The following is a 20,643-nucleotide window of genomic DNA, read 5'->3' on the forward strand; positions in this document are numbered from 1 at the left end:
TCGGGAACAAGGGCGTCGCGGACAGTGATCTTGTGAAGCCATGCTGCGTGGTGTACGCGCTGATTCCGTTCGAATGCGATGAAGCAAGCAGACCCCTTCCCTTGATAGCCCTTGTGTCACACATGGCTGGTGGGGCGTCAGCCATAACAAGTGAAAATGCTTGTTTACAGCTTCTCGTAAGATACGCTGATTGTCTTTGGGAGCCTTCTTCGTTGGTGTAAGCTCCAGAGCACTCCGGGCAAGTCTGTCAGCCGCCTCATTACCCGCTATACCCACATGTGATGGAATCCATTAAAACGTAATGTTTATACCCATGCCATGCAGGTCTTTAAGGATTCGCAGTGATCTTTAAGTGCATCGATCCAAAATCAATCCATGTTTTAGCCACTGCAAAGCGGGCTTACTGTCCGAGAACAGCACGACTTGTTGCTGCCTACAAAACTTCAGTTTTTTCAAAGCTGCCTGAATTGCCACGCTTTCACATGCTGACGATGAAACAACGCGCTCGAGTCTCGCTGCCCATGAAACCTTTAGAGATGGGATCACAAACGCTGCAGCGCTTGCTCGGCGCACTATGTCGACTGATCCATCGGTGAAAACTTTCAAATAATCGGCGTACTTTTCTTCAATGTATTAAAGTACCAAAGAAAGTATTTCTGCTGTGGGTGTGGAACGCTTGCTTTGCATCCGTGGAATCGTCACCTGGCAGTCGACATCCTCATGTGACCAAGGTGGGTCTTGTCGAAGTTGTCTTTGTTTGGGGAAATCGATGATAAGATGGCGAAGGGTGTTGAGGGCCACGAAATCTCGGGATTCTGTGCGTCGCCAAAAGCGACTGAGTAGTGCTCGTCCTGGGCTCGATTCGCCAAGTCGGCAAAGCTGTGTCAGTAGTCGTTGAGAGGCGAGAAGACGTAACGGCGGAAGACGAGCTTCATGAAGCACCTTTATGCTCATCACCTTATGGTGTCATCCGTTCGTCTCCCATTATCGTTTGTAACCACTGGTGACACATACACGTTTGTAACCTCCAGTGGCACATACCTGAGAGAGCGGGTATGTGCCACAGGGAATACGCTTTTAGGGGTGAAGCTCCTTAAGCCGTAGGTCGTGTGTCCTCGATGTATGTAGTAGGTATAGCCACCTCTCGTTCAGTTCATGGAGTGTCGGAGCTCCTTAAGCTGTGGGTGTACGTACGTCCTCTATGTATGTAGTAGGTGGCCACTTCTCGTTTATTTCTTGAAATGTCCGCTAGATGGCGATACTTCAATATAGTCAATATATGATGAAAAGATGCGAGGTGGTGGTACTTAAAGTGTTCACTAGACGGACGGAGATACAGACAGATGCATGGACGGACAGATCAACCCATGCTTGGACGGATGCACGAACAAATGGACGTCCGTGGATATGCTGTGATTTTTTTTCTGCTGCTGGTGCTGTGTTTATATTGCGGTGTAAGAATAAGTTAGGGGATATGCCAATGCTCCCGGCACCATGTCCAGATTGTGTTCACCACTTAGGCTGTTTCCGTTTAATGCGATAAATGGCGCCCACAAAGAGTAGGTCAAAAAAAAAGAAAAAAAAGAAAAAAGGGAAAAAAATAAATATAGTTTTTGATTCATTAGGTATTACGGCTTAGTGGCGCTAGCCACCGCCCGATCTAAAGAGTACAGCCATATCCATCTATCCATTTATCCATCCATGATCACTGTTTGAGGCCAGGACGGGAGTACTGCGAACCAAGACATATCGGGCCAAATACGAAGGGGTAGACACAGTATGCAGTGCGTGTGGAGAGGAAGAAGAAACTGCCGAACACTTGATAATGTTCTGTAAAGAGCTTCACCCTATAGTTCAGAATGATGGCGCAGAGTTTGTCAAAGCACTGTGGTTTAGGGACCGGGAGGGCAAAATAAACTTTAAGCGGGTAGACTTAACTAGAAGGAGGTTATCTGATTGGTGGCTAAAGTCAAGGCGCGAGTGAAAATTAAACTCTTCACTGCAAAGTACGAATCCTCAAACTCACTTTTTAAGGGAAAAAAAAATATAGTTTTTGATTCATTAGGTATTGCGGCTTGGTGGCAGTAGCCACCGCCTGATCTAAAGGGTCCAGCCATATCCATCCATCCATCCATCATAGGGTGCCTATGTGCGTGCACCTCTGTTTTCAGGGTAGAGACATCTTTTGAAAGGCTCCACGCAGCCTGGCAGCGCTATTGGTTCAAAAGTGTAGGGCGGCGTGCAGAGGCTAGCGCGGGAGTGGTGCTGTGAATACGTCGTGCTTGACGTAATGAGTTTGGCCGCTATGAAAGGCTGCTGTGTTCCTCTGTGTACTAGTTCACACACGAAAGCCCCGCAGATGTCTCGATTTCCTTGTAACAGTGAGCGAAGAAAGAATGGGAAGCGCAAGTGAAATGCGACCGCTGGCATCTGACCGATAGCACCAAGATATGCGAGGTTAGCTGTCAACTTGTCCAACATGTGGCCGTGCATTTTTTAATCACTGGCAGTGAGCATGCTGGTAAATCTTTGCTTGTCTTGCTACTGCTGCCTCGCATAATCACCGCTGAAGCTGCTTTTACAAAGAAGTTGTTAAGCTTTGCGTTGAGCCATACGGAGTGAATAGATGCTTCGGCTACATTGCCGATAAGCTTGGTCAAGACAAGTTAATCATAGCTCATGTCTAATAAGCATAGTCAAGACAATCAATAGTAATTGATGCAAATCAATACTGATTGATCTTCATTGATGCCAATTAGGCCACCAGATTAAACCAGCATATGCTTCAAAAAAGTCTAGTTAAGCCAGTATATCGCAACCTAATTGAGTTAGAGCTAAGTGAAATTCAGCTAATCCTAAACAAATCTATTCAAAGTAAGTCGAGAATGCCTAGCCAGTTAGATGACTGAGTATGACCACCATAAGGCAATATGGATTAAACCGAACTAAGGTAATTAACATTAAGCTAATCACGAGCTAATGAATTTGGATTAACATGAGATTGTCTAGCTTGTTGGATGCTGGAGCATGGTTAAGACCATCTCGTATAATCCACATTAAGCTAATTTAACTTAAGGTAATCTTGAGCAAGTCTCTTATCAGCAAGTTGAAAATGCCTAACCATTTGGATGATATGAATGGCCACAATAAGACAATAAAGATTAAGCCAGTATAATCAAGCCCAGGTTAAGCTGGATTAAGTTAATCCATACTAATGTAATACTGAACCAGGCAATTTAGATAAATTCAGTTTGTCTAGTCAGTTGGGTCATAAGAGTATTGCCACAAAACAGTGTGGATTAATCTGGATTAAGCTAATCACAAGCTAGAGAATTAGGAGTGAGATTGTCTTGCCTGTTGAATGCCGGAACAATGCACATTAAATCCATTCAGATTAAACCAGATTCAGCTAATTTGATTGAAGTTAAGCTCATTTAATTTAAGTTAACTTAACTTAATCTTAACTAATCTTAAGCTTAACTAATCAACTGAGTTAAGCTCAGTTGATTAGTTAAGCTCATCTAGTTACTAGTCATTTGGATTGGATAAACTTTTATTTTTTTATTGGATAAACTAGTCATTTGTGTTAGTTGTACTCTCTTCCGTACCTTGTCAATATTGCCATGATAAAAAATCCACCGTTGAAGCCCCATGACTTGGTCATGTTTGTCATGGCATGGCATACATGACATGAGTTTCATGTTAGGACTAGTGAGTTATGGTACTTATGTCTTCTTATTATGTCGAGTCAATTTTGGTGGACACCAAATTAATAAAGTGGCTATTAGAGCTTCATATGATTAGGTGATCTATGCCATGACCTGCATGACATGCATAACAAGGTTTGCATGTTATGATCAGCTGTTTATATTACTCATAATCTTTTAACACGCCATGTAAATTTTGGTATTCAGCAAGTTAATAAAATCACTTAATAGTGATTTCCATGACTGAGTCGTATATGTCATAGTATATATCACATGAGTGACATCATTTTGGTGTTATGACAAGTAATTTTTTTCAGGCACATACAGCACAAGCTTCTTACACCTGCTGTCTCCAGAGCCACCGGACAACAAACGGCATTGATTTGCGGAAATCTGCCAGGCGATTTTCCAGCAGGCCTTTTTTTTTTTTTCTTGGAAAAGGCCTGTTTTTTTTTTTTCGTTCACGAAATGCTTTTCTCGCACATTGTTCTGATTGAGCTCCCAGTTCCAGTGAAAGTGCGTTGACTCGAGGTCAGTCAACGCCCTCTAAATATCCCAGGCCTCTTCACATCCTTGCTCGACTGCTGACCTGCAGGTCGCGGGATCGGATCCCGGCTGCCGCGGCTCCATTTTCGATGGAGGCGGAAATGCTGTAGGCCCGTGTGCTCAGATTTGGGTGCACGTTAAATAACCACAGGTGATCGAAATTTCCGGAGCCCTTCACTACGGCATCTCTGATAATCATATGGTGGTTTTGGGAAGTTAAACCACGCGTATCATCATCAACTTCGCATCCTTATTTCTCCGCGTGCTACGTACGTCACGCCAGGTGTCCGACAGCCACCCTATTTTTTGTCTGACACTCAGAAAAAATGCGTAGCTTCGAGCTATTCCACGTAAGGATTTCACACCAACAGTGCATTCGAAGGTAAAGAATTGTAATATTGCTTTATCGGACGTGTCAATCTTCGTAGCTGCAACAGCTGTAATTGTCAAAAGGGAATACTCTTCGTATATAATAAGAATACTTCAACACAACGATGAACAAGCAATGGATTTTTTGTCAATATTCACGGAGCAGTGGGGTGCATTTGCAAGTGAACAGTGTTAATAAGAAAATCATTCTCCCTGTATAGTTGAAATAACTTCTATTGTGCTCTTACTGCCATAAACTATGCCTGGTTTGGTCTCTGTGTTTTGTTTTCTGCATGCATGTTGATGTGTGCAATTATCCACTGATACCAAGCGTGCTATGTAGCAAGTTATTGCGGCAATAGAAATCGCATTCTCATGATGCGATGCAAGAAGTAAAACATAGTCAAAAACAAATGTAATTTTCTTTCATTGGAGATGTTGAAACCCGCCCCCGAAGGTGATTTCATTCGTATTACTGTGGCCTTTTTTATTTATTTCTTTTTTGAATGACTTCGTGCGTAACCACATTTCAATAAATATGAAGAAACGGGTATTCGCAGGTTATATCTACGCGTGTGTTTCATGTGTATAGCGCATTTATAACGGCCGCCTTTTGTGTGTGTGTGTGTGTGTGTGTGTGTGTGTGTGTGTGTGTGTGTGTGTGCACGCGCAGATTTAAAGCTTATCTGGTTTCGTATGATTTTTTTTACGAGAGTAAAAATAAAAATACGTGCATAATGCTTCACTTGTGCCCGAGAAAGCTTCTCAAAGACATGACATAGTGTTTTGCATCCATCACCAACTCTTGCAAATATATACCTGTGCGCCGATACTAAAATCGCCAGTGGCGGCGCGCCGGTGTTTCCATCTTTAAAGTTACTCTATATGCTACCTTTAGGTAGCATATAGAGTAACACTATCCATGTTCGGCGGCGGCGTGGAAGTGGAAGGGGGGGGGGGGGGTATAGATTTATGAGTAGAGCCATAAATTACCGAAATCAAGTAGTAATATTTCATGGACCATTCGGCAGAACGCAAAACAACTTCGCGTGGATAACAATTATTAGGTGCATTGTAGCCTGGAAACCCATGCTCAATATTGTTCTACACAAAAAAAGAAAGAGGTTATTCACTCATAAACTTACATTGTTTTGCCCATTTTGATTGGAGTCTGCATTACTTTCTTATTGCTTTACTGGCAATATCTCTATATAGAAACCTTCCATATAATGCTTCATTAGGAGGCTCAGCAAATTTTGTTTGATTATGTTGAACAGTTTTGCCACACTGCCAAACAACAAAGTCTTGTACAGCGAAAACGCTAGTTCTTGTTCATGCTGTTTTCATTGCTGTGGAATACCGCTTCAGGCCCACGCCTCCTCTATTTAGATGCCTTCCGCGTGAGAACGATAACAGCTGCCACATCCTTTCCCTTCTTTATTTTCAATTGCATGGATGAATGAATGGATGTGGCTGTACCATTTAGATCGGGCGGCGGCTAACACCACCTAACCATAATACTTAGTGAAATAACCATTACATTTATCTTTTTCCCCCTTTAAATAGTGAGGTTGAGGATTCGTAATTTGCAGTGAAGGGTTTAATTTTCACTCGTGCCTTGACTTTAGCCATCAATCAGATAACCTCCTTCCAGTTAAGTCTACCCGCTTAAAGTCTATTTTGCCCTCCCTGTCCCTAAACCCCAGTGCTTCGAAAAACTCTGCACCATCACCCTGAACTATATAAAGTTGTCACACAGGTCCCGTTAATTAGGGAGGCGATCGCCGGGCTAATTCCAAGGGCCGAAGTATCGGCCCCCCGAACCACACGACGAAAGCGTGGACAATTTAGAAGTGGTCCTTTTTAGCGCGCCAGCGGACGCCGGCTGTGGCCCAAAAACAAGTCAGAGCCGAGAGTTGATAAACAAACAAAATTATATTCTCAATAATGGCAGATCAAAAACAATAGACAAGTATGCACACTCCACAATAGTTGAGTACAATATGTCACCAATCAAACAACGTACTACGCAGTACAATCAGCCACACTAAAAACAACGGACGCAAACAACAATACACACTACAATGCAGTCGCATGCATTGAACAACCAAGACACTTAAAGACTAAAGAGATAGAAAACCTATTCAGTCCAAAGTCCTTGGAACAAAAGTCTAAATGATACTCTTCCGAAAATCACTCACTCAAAGTCCAGCGTTGTTGTCGTTCCGCTGCCCCCTGAAGTTTCTCTTCCAGAAAACCTCGCGTCTTCAAATGGCCACTCTCCAAGCTTCAAACTTCTTCGCCGGAAACACGTCGGCTTCACACACGCAGCTATTGCCACGCGTCTTCGCTCGATAGCGGTAAACACACACACCCTTGCCTGTAGCTCGAGTCGTCACCCCTCAGGTGGAAATCATCTCCTTCTCCTGCTTTGTCTCTACGGACAAAACCTTCGCCGACTACACGGCGGAATCCCTACGCACTCTGGCGCTAACTTCCGTCTTCTCCTGCTCTCTCGTCTCGGCCGCTCGATTAAATACCTTCCGCGCGATTCCAGAAGGTTCTCGTCATTTCGTCGGCGCGATACGCAGCGAAGGCTGGGGAGAGGGCGAGACGGTTCGAATGCCCTCCGCGTCGGATGACTCAACTCGGCATGACCACGCCTATTTCCTTCTAGAAATTTCCAGTGCTTGCCCGGCCGCGAGAAAGAGGCGAGCGGATAGAGCCACCCACAATGCACCGCGGCCCAGCACTCTTGGAGGCTATGCATTTCCGCCGGCTTAACTGTGTCATCGCGCTGTCGCTCCCCGCACTTTCGTATAGTGTTGCCGGAGGCTGCTGCTGCAGCTAGCGTTGGGCCGCCTTGCTCGCAAAGGAAACCCCTCAAGGCTTTTGGACCTGCGGCGAGTTAAATTGGATACTCGCAAAGAAATCGTGTGCGCCCACCTGTCGCCTCTCGCAACCGAAAGCCGGCTCGTTCATGACGCAAGTGGGCACTGGAACGATGTGATCAAGAAAAGGAAAACCCTCTACGATTGACATCTCGCAATCGTTCATGTTTCAAGCAGTGCGCGCGCCTTGTATCGCCGCTGCGCTGCGCTCCTCGCTCTGCCCAACGTTTTGCCGGCCTGTTATCAACGATGTCAGTTTGGATGTTTACTAAGTCGTATGCAATCAACACAAAACGACGCGATCACGTACTTGTGCAAGCCTTGCCTCGTCGCTGGACAGAAAGGGGCTTTCGGAAAAATCACACTCCGCTACGTCGCGGTCGTCACTTCAGGGTTAATTAGCTTTAGCTGATGCTCAGCACTGACTTCTAAGCTACGCATTATGAATACGAACGTGCCATGTCACACGAAGACCTTCCAAACACCATTGTGGGGCTTAAAAAAAAGTAAAGCTTCCGGCCTCGCCCGTTCATATATTCAACGCCTCCTTGATATATTACACGGACAAGCTATTACGCCATCGTTAAGACAAAAGAACGCCGCTGATTAAATATTGCCTATCGGCGCAAGTAAGGTTCGAACAAAAACAAAATTTTTCTGGTGCGTCCTGCTGAAAAAAGCGCCCGTGTTTTCTTTTCTTTTTTGGCGCTTCAGTGCAGCATGCATGTGTAATGCGGTGAAGCTGTGAGGGCACGCGCAACTTTATAATATGCGACCGAGCACCTCGACATGATGTTGTTTTCTTTTTTTTCTACAACCCGCCCTTGTCCAACAAGCAGTCATGCAAACTTGATGGCAAGAAAAAAAAGAAACATACCTGGCCACAAGTGCCACATAGCCGTCACATGAAATTGAAATAAAAGCAGGAGTGCAGAACATGCATAGAGATACACTGGAGGATGTTCTAAAGCATAGACCATGCTCTGAATGAAACATAGAGAACTTTGATGCTAGTGTCTGTGGCAGCTGCAACACACAGCACTTCAGCTAGCATGGCAGGGATGGGTAGTACACGAATGTGTCTAATGTTCGTTCTTTTAGCTCCGTGTGGCCTGAATTTGCTTTGCCACAAGACAAAGTTTAGCAAAGGTTTAAAATCACTGCATAGCTATAAACACAGCCACAAGTGCATGGGAAGCCTGCAAACACAAAAACTAGGCAAATCTGTGAAGTACCCATCATTCCCATGGCAACTAAACGACTGCAGTGCCAGAGTTACTTTTAGGAAACTATGAGACCATAAAAGTCACCCAGAATCTTGCAATTACACCTTGTTTTATTTTTGCATCATTTAAAAGCAACGCTTTGCTGGTGAAATGCCATTCGAAGTATCACAGGATCATTGCTTGCTTAGACCCCTCATCATCCAACCTTGTATAGGTGAGAGCCAGTCCTTACGCATGTACCTGTTCAAATAAACATCCGTGCATATGACTGCCTGATTCGTGCAAGGATTATAAGATGCAATAAGACTTTACAATTCATTAGTATACACTTTAGAAACAGATATTGAATTCAATGCAGCAAATAGTTCAACTGCCTTTTGCAACACAGGATATGCCAGGTAGAAAATGGAGCAAAGGCAAATATATTCTGCAAATTGTTTTGCAAAGCCTTCACAGGCATGGTGGCAAATATATCGCTTAATTCCAGCAATGTCTATTTTCTGCGAAGCTCTGAAAGCTCTTGCACGAGTTGTCTAAAATGCCTATACACCTCTTCAGCCTATGAACTTGGCGTTTCACTGCAATGTAATGTTAAAATCAGAGGAAATAGTAAACCGCCTGTAAGACTTATAAGCTGTTGTAAAAAAAAAGCAATATATTTCTTAATTTTGAAGAAGCATTCTGAACAAAATTAGACCAACCGAGACTGCCACAAGTGGCCTTGAAAATGTAAAAATACTTGCCAACATAAGCTGCTGGTCTAATGTGGAGGCCACGCATTTCAGTCAGCTGTACACATCGATGCTAAGTCTGTAATGCTATGAAAATATTCATAGTAGCACCTATAAACACAGCATAATACATCCAGTTTATTATGTCTTTTGGCATTGAGGATAAAAGATAGCTTATTCCTTTGCATACATTTCTCATATTTTTGCAGTTATGAAGATTAGAAGCTTGACGACTGCTGGCATACTAGTTTATGTTTCTCAAAGAGATGTGGACATCGACACACGCTGCGCAGCCCACGTGCTTTCCGAGACGGAGAGGGAGTCGCGCCTTCTGCTTCGCAACTAGTTTATGTTTCTCAAAGAGATGTGGACATCTATAAATACAGAAGCCCGAAATATAAATTTCAAAAAGTGCGAGGATATTCAAATGCAGAGCTGTGAAATGTTATGCTCACACCTCTTATTTAATCTCTATATGAAGTTTCGATTCAACAAGGCATTATACAAGTATCGATGTTCATATGCCTCATGACTGGCATGTGTATTTGCACAAGTTTTTCACTGCCATTCAGGGTTGTTGCAAGTACTGTACTGAGCATGTGTTCCTCTCTCCCTCTAAAATATCCCTGGTGACAGCACTGTTGCCAGCACCATAAATGAAGCAATGCAGGCAGTGACTACAGTGCCAAATGCATGAAACACCTCGACATTGAGGTCTCGTCATACAAACTAGCTAATCTCAAACTTTGCGAATGATTGGGCTACGGCCCAAGTGGTGCAAGGGTTTCTTGCGAGAAGAAAAAAAGTAATAAAAGTGAACTGCTCTCTTAGCCCTTTCAGATACCACCTACGAAGAACTGTATGTACTTGTGTGAAACTGACATTTCAAGGCACTCGATATTCTATTGCAACAAAAATAGCGGCATAACACGAGGTGCATTCAAAAAGAAACCGAACTTGTGCTTTACTGTAGTCTTTGACTTTGTTTCTCGGCCACAAGTATGGCCAAACAAAAAATTTCATCTTGGAAGTGCCGCCTGCTGCCTTAGTCCATATCACAATTATGCGACATCTGGTGGAGGTGGTTTCTTTTATGTTCTGGGCGCCCCCATCAAGCCATGAACCCAGCTCCAGTGCCAAAAAAGATACCCGACGCCGACCTTGAGCCTGTAATCTTCAACTTCTTCAAACATTAATGTTTTTTAGATTACTGCATAATTTTCAATAAAATAACTAGTGGTAATGGCAGTTCATTTCTCCAATCTTACCTCAACACTGTAGCAGCTTGGTGAAGCACATGGCAAATAGATTTAAACATGCGTAACTGTAAGCAAACGTGCATAAGAAGATATGCAGACATCTTGCTAACATACTAGGTAAATGTCCTACGCAATCGGGTCAACTCATATAAATAATTAGGTGTTCTTATCTCATTGAACTTACCTCAGGCACCTCACACTGAATATGTTACTAATAATGCCGATTACAAGTTAGGCTACATACATTGCACCTTCTCGAAACCCCGATATACACTAAAACTACTCCTATATGAAACATTACGTCCCAAACTTGAATATGCCTCTTCTGTGCGAGATCCTTGCCACGACAACTTGATTCACTTGTTTGTACAGAATAATTCCATCCGCTTGAAACCTTCTCACTGTAATTGCATTGCTGGTATAACTTCAATGAAATCCAGCCGAAGCCTTGCTTCTTTTGCACCCCCTTGGAAAATATCCTATTTGGCTTCATTTCACAAATTATTCTGTCATACCACCCCCCATGACCAACTAATCCTGAATCCTCAGTACATATTTCATTGCAGTGATCTCGCCATAAGGTTGGCATCGAATTATGCAACTCCCAGTGTTTTCATCTTGTACATTGGTACATTGAAACCAACTACCTGAAGACATGTCACTATTAGTAATTGTTTTCCAATAAACTTTACTCAGTATTCTGTAATTATCCAAAATAGACTAACTAACATTCTGTATTTACAGGCTGAATTATGTATTGTGTTTGTTGTCCTTACACAGCTAACATTGTGTAATGATGAGTTTATTCTTTGTTTAGTAACTTTTCATGCTGCATTTTCCTTGTCTACTTTGTAACCAGTCCCCTCTATTAATACCGTAAGGATTTCTAGAGTAAATAAATAAAAAAATATGCAACTGTATGCTGCAAAACGAAGTTAAATAAAGAGATTAGAAAGTCAATATATTTTGATGTTTCTTAGCCCCTACATATATAAATAGAAAAATCAAGGGGTGTACATAATTGTGTACATAGCGTGTCAAACGGTTGACATTCACCCAGCATTCCTTGCAAGCACTGAAAGCCGATGATTCAGTCCTTTTTATGCCAACTTAGTCGGACATCAGGGGTTGGCACTCCTTTAAGAAGTGGAGTTTGCTTGTTTGGGATTAAACAAAACCAACTTCATGCTTCAAAAACTAACATTTTTCAGGCAAAGTAACATGAAGTATCAACATTTTTAGGCTTGCTCTTGTAATTATTACAGTTCATTTATAATTTTAGTGAAGTAAAAGGTTAAATTATGTGACAGCTTTGTGTTAGTAACAACAACAAAGCATTCAGAAATACTACACAAAGGCAGCTGCTGTCCCTATCACAGTACATGCCCACAATGAGGAGAACGTTAGTATACCTTGTGTAGCACATGTGAGAAGAAGACTCGACAGGTTTTCACACAACCAATGTTTTCTTTATTTTCTGTCCCCCTCGCGCCAGTATTGCTGCTGCATCGCACGTGATCACGCGCATCCCCTTCTTCCATCACGACGCGATCCCCTTGCTGTTGGTGGCACTACAACCCAGTGGCATTCAAGCCCTTAGCACCGAGGTTCACAGTTTTTGGTGGCCAGCCTGCAAGTAGGAAAGATACCAAAGTGTTTTTAAGTATCGAGTTCTGTGATCTGCTTTCAAGTCAATTTTTATTCTAGTTTCTCAGAACTTTGCAAGGAAATATGAGGAAATGGAAACAGTCAGCAATCCTAGATGTATCAGAACTATAGTACAAGTCAAAAAGAAAACAGGAAATTGAACACACAGAGAAGCACACAAGCAGCACAATAAAGAGGACCCCAAGACATAATGCATACAACACCATGAGAAGTGCATTGTCGATGACATATTTTGATCACTAAGCTTACCAGATATATTTTCGGCAAGCAACACACCTATAGGGTACTGCACATGGAGATGCATGTCAACTGTGGGCACACAGTATTGAGTTAACATGGCTCACATTTTTCTATGCTTCATGGGCATGTAGGACTGCCTTGTGGGGGTGCGCGGCAATGGATGGTGGAGCTTGTGCGCTGAGAAGCAGCAAAGGTGGCTCAATAAGGAATGAAAGCACCATTTGCAAGAAAAAAAAAAGAGAGTTCAATTATTTTGTATTAACGGCGTGTTAATATTATGTCCTTATTGTACCAAACTCATGAAAATGAACATTGGTGATTTTATTATTTACAAGTAAGCAAATACACAAGTGAAATAAAAACTGTCTGTTTGCATCATTTTTCACACACCCCACGGGCATCGAGAGGCTAGACGAGACCATCTGAAGCTTCTGGTGGGTAGGGTACAATGACGATAAATCTATTCTAGCTTTATTTAGCGCTCATAAGTATGTAGGATGACTGCCAGTTGGGCGTGTTGGTAAAGGTTCATGATGAAACAAGCGCAAACAAGTGCAGTGTCCTCTCCGAGTCTGGGCTCATAAGTAATTTAGTCATTCAAATGCAAGCTCTGAAGGCCAGAATGCAAGGCAGCACCCCAAGTAAGTCTTTCACTTTCAAGTGACTATGATAGTCCTCCACTGCTTTGCTGTTTTGTATCGCAATAAAAAGCATACGTCTGAAGTGTCCAACATTCCAACGGCTTCTCTGGCGAGTGTGTAGAAATCCTCGGAAAAAATTTTTTATTCTGCGTTCAGTCTTCTTCCATCGGAGTGATGAACGCCCGGAACGATGGCTGGTGGACGTGATCACAGTGGTGTGAAAGTCTAAAACTGAAACCGTGTGCAGTTTTTGCAAGGCCTTCACCAATAATACTACATACACCGTTCTGGTCGTATAAAGCATGGAAATTGTCAGATAATGTATTACCGAAGTTTCTCCAGCTTTGTTTAGTTAGCCTCAAAAACCACCACAGTTGAGGGGAAGAGTTTGTTCCAGCAACACTGGTACGCCAGCATTGTGAAACGAACTGCAGTGGTTTTACTCCTGCCAAGTGTGCATGCAACTAAAACAAACATGAAATGTCCTTCACAAAACAGCAGAATGTCCCCGCTGTCTTGCAGTTGTGTTTAGGTGTTCTGCGTTGCATATGGGATGAGAGCCAGCATGGGCAACATGATTAGCAAAACGTGATGGCAAAATGTTCTCCAATGTTAGAACTTTGGTAAGTACTGCTGTGCACTTTAAGCACAAAGGCTCGCGCAACATTACTAGATGACACTGGACCCACGGGCAAGGTTTGAAAATTTACTGAAATCAGTTGTGCTAATACTTGCCAAAGACTTTTTTTGTTGTTGTTGTTGAGAGCGGCGCCAGAAGCAGCACTCGTTTTTCTCCGCCGTAGGCAAGCACGCGACCGTCTCGCCGGCAGTGCCACGGTGCCTCTTTGAACGCGTAATAAAACAAGCAAAAGTACTCTCTTGTGCAGTCAAAAGTTGCCTCAAGGGAATGAAATGCAATTTCAAGTTAAACATGTTTGTTTTAAGCAAAATCAGCCTACTTGCGAGCATTTCTGTGTGGATAAATAGAACCACATAGCTGCTGGGTGATGCCAGCAGTTGCTTTGTAGATTTTCAACATCAAAATTACTCCCTTTATATGGTACAAAACCATGCTCATTGGTGCTGATGAGATTAACAATCTTCTCATTTTCACCATAATAAGCAAAAAGTTCTGTGCAGTAGACAGTCCCTTTAAAAAAATTGTACCACAATATTACAGCTTCGCTGTACTAGAAATACTGCAAATTGATTATATATAATGAGCCCTCCTCGCAGCGAATTCCGAATATGCATGAAACCTGACAAGACAGCTTGTACATGCTTGGTAATCTTCAGTTCTACCATTCAACATTTGATTGAAAAATATAGGCCTCCAACAGTTCGCCCTGTCAAAAAACATGCATGTGATTTTCGGCCACAACTTCTTCCACGCATCTGTCCAAAACAGCCAGAAGAAGCAAGAACTGCAAGGTTTAGTGATGGGCAAATAGTTATGTGAGGTTGAAAAAGTAGTAATTTGGTTGAATCACTTAAATCAAGCATTTTTATTATGATCCAATAACCTTAAAAATTTTACGAATAAGAATTAGGCTTGTACGAATATCACATGCGCTTGTGCGATTTCCTCGCCTCTTAGCAGTGTCCTTTTTTGCTCTTATACCAGGAATGTCTCTTTCTTGTAGATATTAGTGAGCTCACTTCAGAGTCTACTCACTCTAACTCGGATCGAGACGCTAGTCTCAGAATGAGTTAACATTTCTGTGAGTGTGCGTCTAAATGAGTCCGTCTCTGAAAAATTTTGGTGTTTCTGAGTCCGAGCGAGTCCAAAGTGCAAGATACATTTCCTGAAGGAATCTGAGTTCGATTTATGTTTGCCAAGCTATGATCATACCTACTCGTCTTCAGTATTACTATCTGCTTTACCTAGATCAGCGTTCATACTCGCGTCAATGCTCACATATTTCAAAGCCGTGTCTTCTATATACCATTTGAATATTTATTGATCAGTGGCATGAATTACACGGTGGAAAGCCTCGACCTTTCCCTAACCATTGACAACTAAAGGAAGTTGGTGATAACCTCTCCTTACATACATTTATAAAAAAAAAAAAGTTGGTGATGAATATATATTGCGCTGTCATCTCTTTCAAGAAAAACGACCTTACTGGTTTATGAGCACTCGTAACTCGTATTCGAAGGCACCATATGAAAAGGTGCCAAGAAGAGCATCGATTACGTGAAATTTCGGTGTTAAAAAGCACTGGAATTGTGGTCGAAAAAGACAGTGAGTCCGAGCGAGTCCAGCTGAACAAATTTTTGTGATAGTGAGTACGGCTCCCAAAAATGTTTATTGAGTCCGAGTCTGAGCAAGCTCCACAAGTTTTTCTGACTTACGCTACCTTGGGTTGAAGCAAAATGGAAGCAAGTTTCTATTAAATGTATGATTTAAATATGACTACATAGCAAGTTATACACAGTGAAATGTTTGTGTTTAAAGGTTTCCTACTTGGCCCATATAAGAAGCTTTTAAACTTAATAGGGCCCTCCAACACTTCGAAAAGTGCACTGTTGTAGCCAAACACCGTCAGCAGCTAACACGAAAGATTATGGAGGCCAATGAAATGCAAATGCTGGGTGATCGATGTATCAGCATGCTTTCGCTTGCTCTGACTAAAAAAGAAAGCGAGTTTCTGGCTTCGACACAATTGATTGTGAACTTGTGCTGAGCTGTGGCGTTGTAACCATATAATGAGATGATGATTGTCTTGCTGTGATGCAATACATTGCGCGGTGGTGTTCCGTCATGAGTATATATTTCCAGCATTTTCGTTAATAAAATTTTAGTTGTCAGCGCTCTTTCCGTCCTTGTCTCTTCTTCTGTAGTTACATCGTAACTACTCGTAGTCTTGCCCTGTACAAATATGTTCAATCCCTATCACCAACTAGCCCAAGCTTCTGTCTTATCAAGTTATGAAATAAAAACACTGTATACCCAAAATTTCCGAAACAAAGAAAATTCAGAATATACAATTTGAGAATAAATGACCCAAGAACAGTACAACAAATTTATAAATGATGCATATGATGGTTCTATTCAAATAGACAAAGAAAATTGGAAGCGAGGTGCCACCTCATTGCTAGTGCCGTGCGGTATAAAGCATTGCTTGATTTTTTTTTTTTTTGTAGCACACATGAACTCAGTTTCCTCAATAAATTTTTGTTCTTATTGCGATAAGAGCCCACAAGTGTTTTCATATAGATGGATGTTATGATATGATCCCACTATAAATACAAATGTCCAATGAACTTCGCTGTTTAAAATTAACAGGGTTGCAGGCACTATAACCTAACTCAGTCTTGAAAGGTCGCTTCACGGCATTGCGAATTACCCCAAAGTGGTTGGTTTCACCGCACAGAGAACCTATGCGGCAGTGAAACCACCTTTCAAAGCGGTTACACACGGTGAAGTATGTCTCACAGGCGCAGCCACTCAGTGATGTTCCGTGCAGGAAATTTTTGTTTTATCGGGGAATATTCGCCTGTCATTTTGAGCCAAAAGAAATCTTCGCGATATTGCAGGGTATTTCAGGAATGGTTAAATTCTCATATGACGACCGATAATTAGCGGTCACAGTGCGCCTTCATCTGCTGTTATCGGTTCTGGTGCATGCACCACGCTAGCAGAACCCTTGAGATTTGATATACGCGGAGCGATTTCTAGTTCATTATTGGTGTTAGACTTGAAGCCCGCAATGTGCAGTGTACTCTCACTATATGAATGAATATGCCATGGCTTTGTTGTGCGGCAGCGGGTGGGCTAGTCATGATTTCAAAAGTGGCCAGTCCGTCATACACGTGGAATTATAGTGTTTGAGTAGATGAGGGCGGAAATGAGTACTGTTATGCAGGGAAATATGCTGGAACTTTCGTCAACGTTAACAGGGAAAAATTCCCGAAATAGGGAATTTTCATGTCTATGACCGCGAATTCTTCGGCGTAGAACGAAACATCACTGGCCACAGTGTACATGCTGAATCGGCGGTGACGTCGGACCACTGGGTCGTGTCCACGTGGTGTCCACGAAGGCGATCGCTCCATGAAGTTCGTCCTGCCACTGTGGTTGTGACCGTCAAGTTTGTACGAGTGCCGATCGCGTTGTTGCACAATATCGAGGCACAATGGAGGAGATGCGTCAGCCACTTGAGGTCGTAAGAGATGACCAGCAGTCTACTGAACATGAGTCCGTGTTCTGAGCGAACTTGGCCGACGAAGACGCCGTCAATGAATGGATGGAAGCGTACAGCGTACGGACCAACACTTCTTGGATTGTCTGGCGCGCCCACAGTGCTGGGGAAAGGTGAGTTTGCCTTGTTGATGCCATTTACTCCAATACAGCCGTTTGAGCGATCATTTACACAGGGCTTACAGCTGAAATCGTAGTTTCGAAATTCCGCGCCGCGCTACAAGGCGATTTTATTGATGTCATGGCGGCAGCTCCATTTGTGGTGATGAGGTTGCTGCGGCAATGGCACCGAGATGTGAAAACTGCTACATACTGAAACATTTCGACAGAAGAGGCACAATTAACGGTGAGCGTGCGCCAAGACGTTTTCACGGTCTTTCGGCGAAAAAAAAAAAAAAAAGTGGTAGGCGATCGAAACACGAGTGCTCGACCATTTTTCACCATGGCGAAAAAACGCGCTCTGTCCCGTGTCCTCTACGCGCCTACTTGCGCATCATTTTCAATTGTGCTGCCAATCGGTAGTCTAGGCTCCTCAGGGCATGTGAGCCAAACATAGCGCAGCACGTGAAACAGAATTTACAATTCTTAAACACCTTTAAATCGTTCGCTCTTCTCTCCCTCCAATGATGCCGTCAACCTAACTGTGCCATAAACTCAAAGTGGACGGCCACTGGCTGATTTGACACCCCGTGATGGGCAATGTTACCGCGGCCATCACAAAATGCGGTGATGTTCGCTCGCTCGTGCTGCAAGTAGCTTAGCATTCCCAGAAAAAAAAAAAGGCGACGCGTGCTGGCGAACAGGTGTGCCTAATCTTGCCTTTTTTTTATACATGCTTGTGTAGCTTTCAGCCCGCTCGCTTGTACAGAAAGCACTTAAAAACGCGACCAACCCCATTAACTCTGGCCATACTTGACACTGAAAATTGTTGCGGCAGTCGATTCGTACGACAATGAACTCTTTTAAATAGCCATTCGATGACTACTTGAAAATGTAGCAGGGTCTCTAAGTTACTGCTGTAAATTTTAGTGCTCATTGAACAATACAGATAAGAGCTGCATAGTCCTAAAATCTCTCCAGGCCAATAACATTTAGGTGGGAATACCAACAGTGTAGTAGACACGCCACTTGGCAGCTTAGCGTCCTTCCTGTCCCTGTCTTTTTTTGCCTTGGTTGCTTCTGCATTCTGTTGATGCTGCTGGGGTTCCCACCAAGACTATATACCAACTTGCCCAACAAGCCATCTTAACTCAATAACTGAATACTCAACAGAGATTATTTGCTTGAGCTAATGATAATGAAGAGGCAGTTGACAAAAGCCACCTAGCTCTTGGTTGAGCTCACAATATTCATGTATAACCACCATCTGTTCGGAAACTTTGCCTGCTGCAACCGGTCTTGCACTACTGCAATGACATGCGCACACTGCAGTATCTTGAATGTGGCAACTTCAGCACCGAAGCATGTGCCCTACCATAAAACTTTGCTTGGTGTATATAGATTGCAACATGATGTGTCATTTCACCTAGCAGGCTCTGCACAAGCTACAAGTATTGGCCTAACCAGCGTTGCTGAAAAGGGTGGTAGCTGAACTTGCCATGTCTTGTAGCAGGCTTTTGGTATAAATACCCAACTTGATGTTAATGTCACGTTCATATAGTGCCCGTCTCTATGAAATTCTGCCACAAATTCTAGATGCCTCTTTTTTTTTTTCTGGCTCGGGAGGGGAAGAGGGGACCATCGCAAACAATACCAACTACAACTTATTAACACATTGTAAAGTCAGGCAAAAAAATATTCACTAAGTTGTGGAGTCCAAAATATGTCATAATTGGTGAAGTTAAAGGTTATTGTGAGTATTGAATAATTCTTTGTTGCTTTCAGTCAACAGTCTGTACAGACAGAGTCCTTTCCTGGCGTGCACCGAGCCAAACGATCGTTCAACACTACCATCATCTTCATGATGGCATGGCGGCTGAAGCACCTTTAGGGTGCCCCAGTGAGATGTGCGACAACCACTCATATGGTGCTCATACAATCCTACGGTGCCATGCCATTGCACAGAATACAACATACGAGCAGCCAGCTGCAAATGTGATAAAAGCATAGCTATTACAGCAGTGCAACTGTGAAAAGAGTTTTGTACTTCTAGTTATTCTTACTTAGATAATTATATTTTACAAAGCAGTGCATTATGAAAGAGCTTATCCCCATTTGCACCCATGTGTGTCATGCAGGATGGCTTTTCACAAAATTTGGCGCTGCCAGCATCACACAAAGAACAAGAAGAGTGGCCCACGCAATGCCAAGTGCATGGCCAAAGTTGATGTAAAAATAAAGCTGGCCACGTTTGACACCAAACGCAGGGACAAGTATCTGCAGAGAGAGGTGCCTCTTTCTGCAGTGATACGAATCGATGACAGGCACAGAAGCACCGACTCAGCGGATGCTCTGCGGCTACTTTGCGGCACCAGGTCAACAAGGCAAACATTCCTCCGTTACTTCAACGAAGGCATGACCCCTAGTGAAGCAAGGAGACTGCATGAGAGCAACCTCTCTATGGAAGATGATGGCCCTGCAAAGCTGGCCAATGCGCCTTTAAATCCGCCTCAAAGAACGGTCTACCACTGGCACAGCGTTTGGAGGGAGGTCTGTTTTGGTGGTACTTGCATCGACCCAGTGCTGAAACTGGAGGAAAAGGCTTCTTTGTATGCAGCTCAAGGTATGTCTAAATTTGTGGGAGAATCTGTCCTTTACATAAAACAGAATTCATAAGCACTCATTTTCAATGTGTGAATGGTGAAGTTGTAGCTATGACAAATTACAGACACATTCAGCACAAAGCCTCATCTACTTGTGATTCATGCCAGTGGCTTGGTTGTACACTGCACCTGCCAGTCAGAGCATACATTTACCATTATTTTCTTGGGAAGTAAGAAATGATGTATTTACTTTGAAACCCACAACTTTTTGATGAATTTAGTTCCTGTGAAATCAGAAACATCAAATACTTGGAGTAACCTTGAGTATGGCAAACTTAAAGCCCAAGAGGTGCACAGGTGGTCAGAGTTTCAAGTGGCGAAACAAGAAAACCAGATCAGATTGATAGGAAAACCAAAATGATGAAAAAGAAAGGGAGGAAGAAGAACATATACATGACC

General features: G+C 43.0%; 1 long non-coding RNA gene across 1 annotated transcript; it reads left to right on the plus strand.

Moving 5' to 3' along the window:
• The first annotated feature begins 1,108 nt into the window (after positions 1-1,108).
• LOC142776615 (uncharacterized) lies at positions 1,109-4,894 on the plus strand. Its single transcript, XR_012887681.1, has 2 exons — positions 1,109-2,457; positions 4,025-4,894. It is a non-coding gene; the product is annotated as an uncharacterized LOC142776615 (long non-coding RNA).
• The last annotated feature ends 15,749 nt before the right edge of the window (positions 4,895-20,643 follow it).

This window comes from Rhipicephalus microplus, chromosome X (assembly GCF_043290135.1).
Source record: "Rhipicephalus microplus isolate Deutch F79 chromosome X, USDA_Rmic, whole genome shotgun sequence".
Lineage (NCBI taxonomy): Eukaryota > Metazoa > Arthropoda > Arachnida > Ixodida > Ixodidae > Rhipicephalus > Rhipicephalus microplus.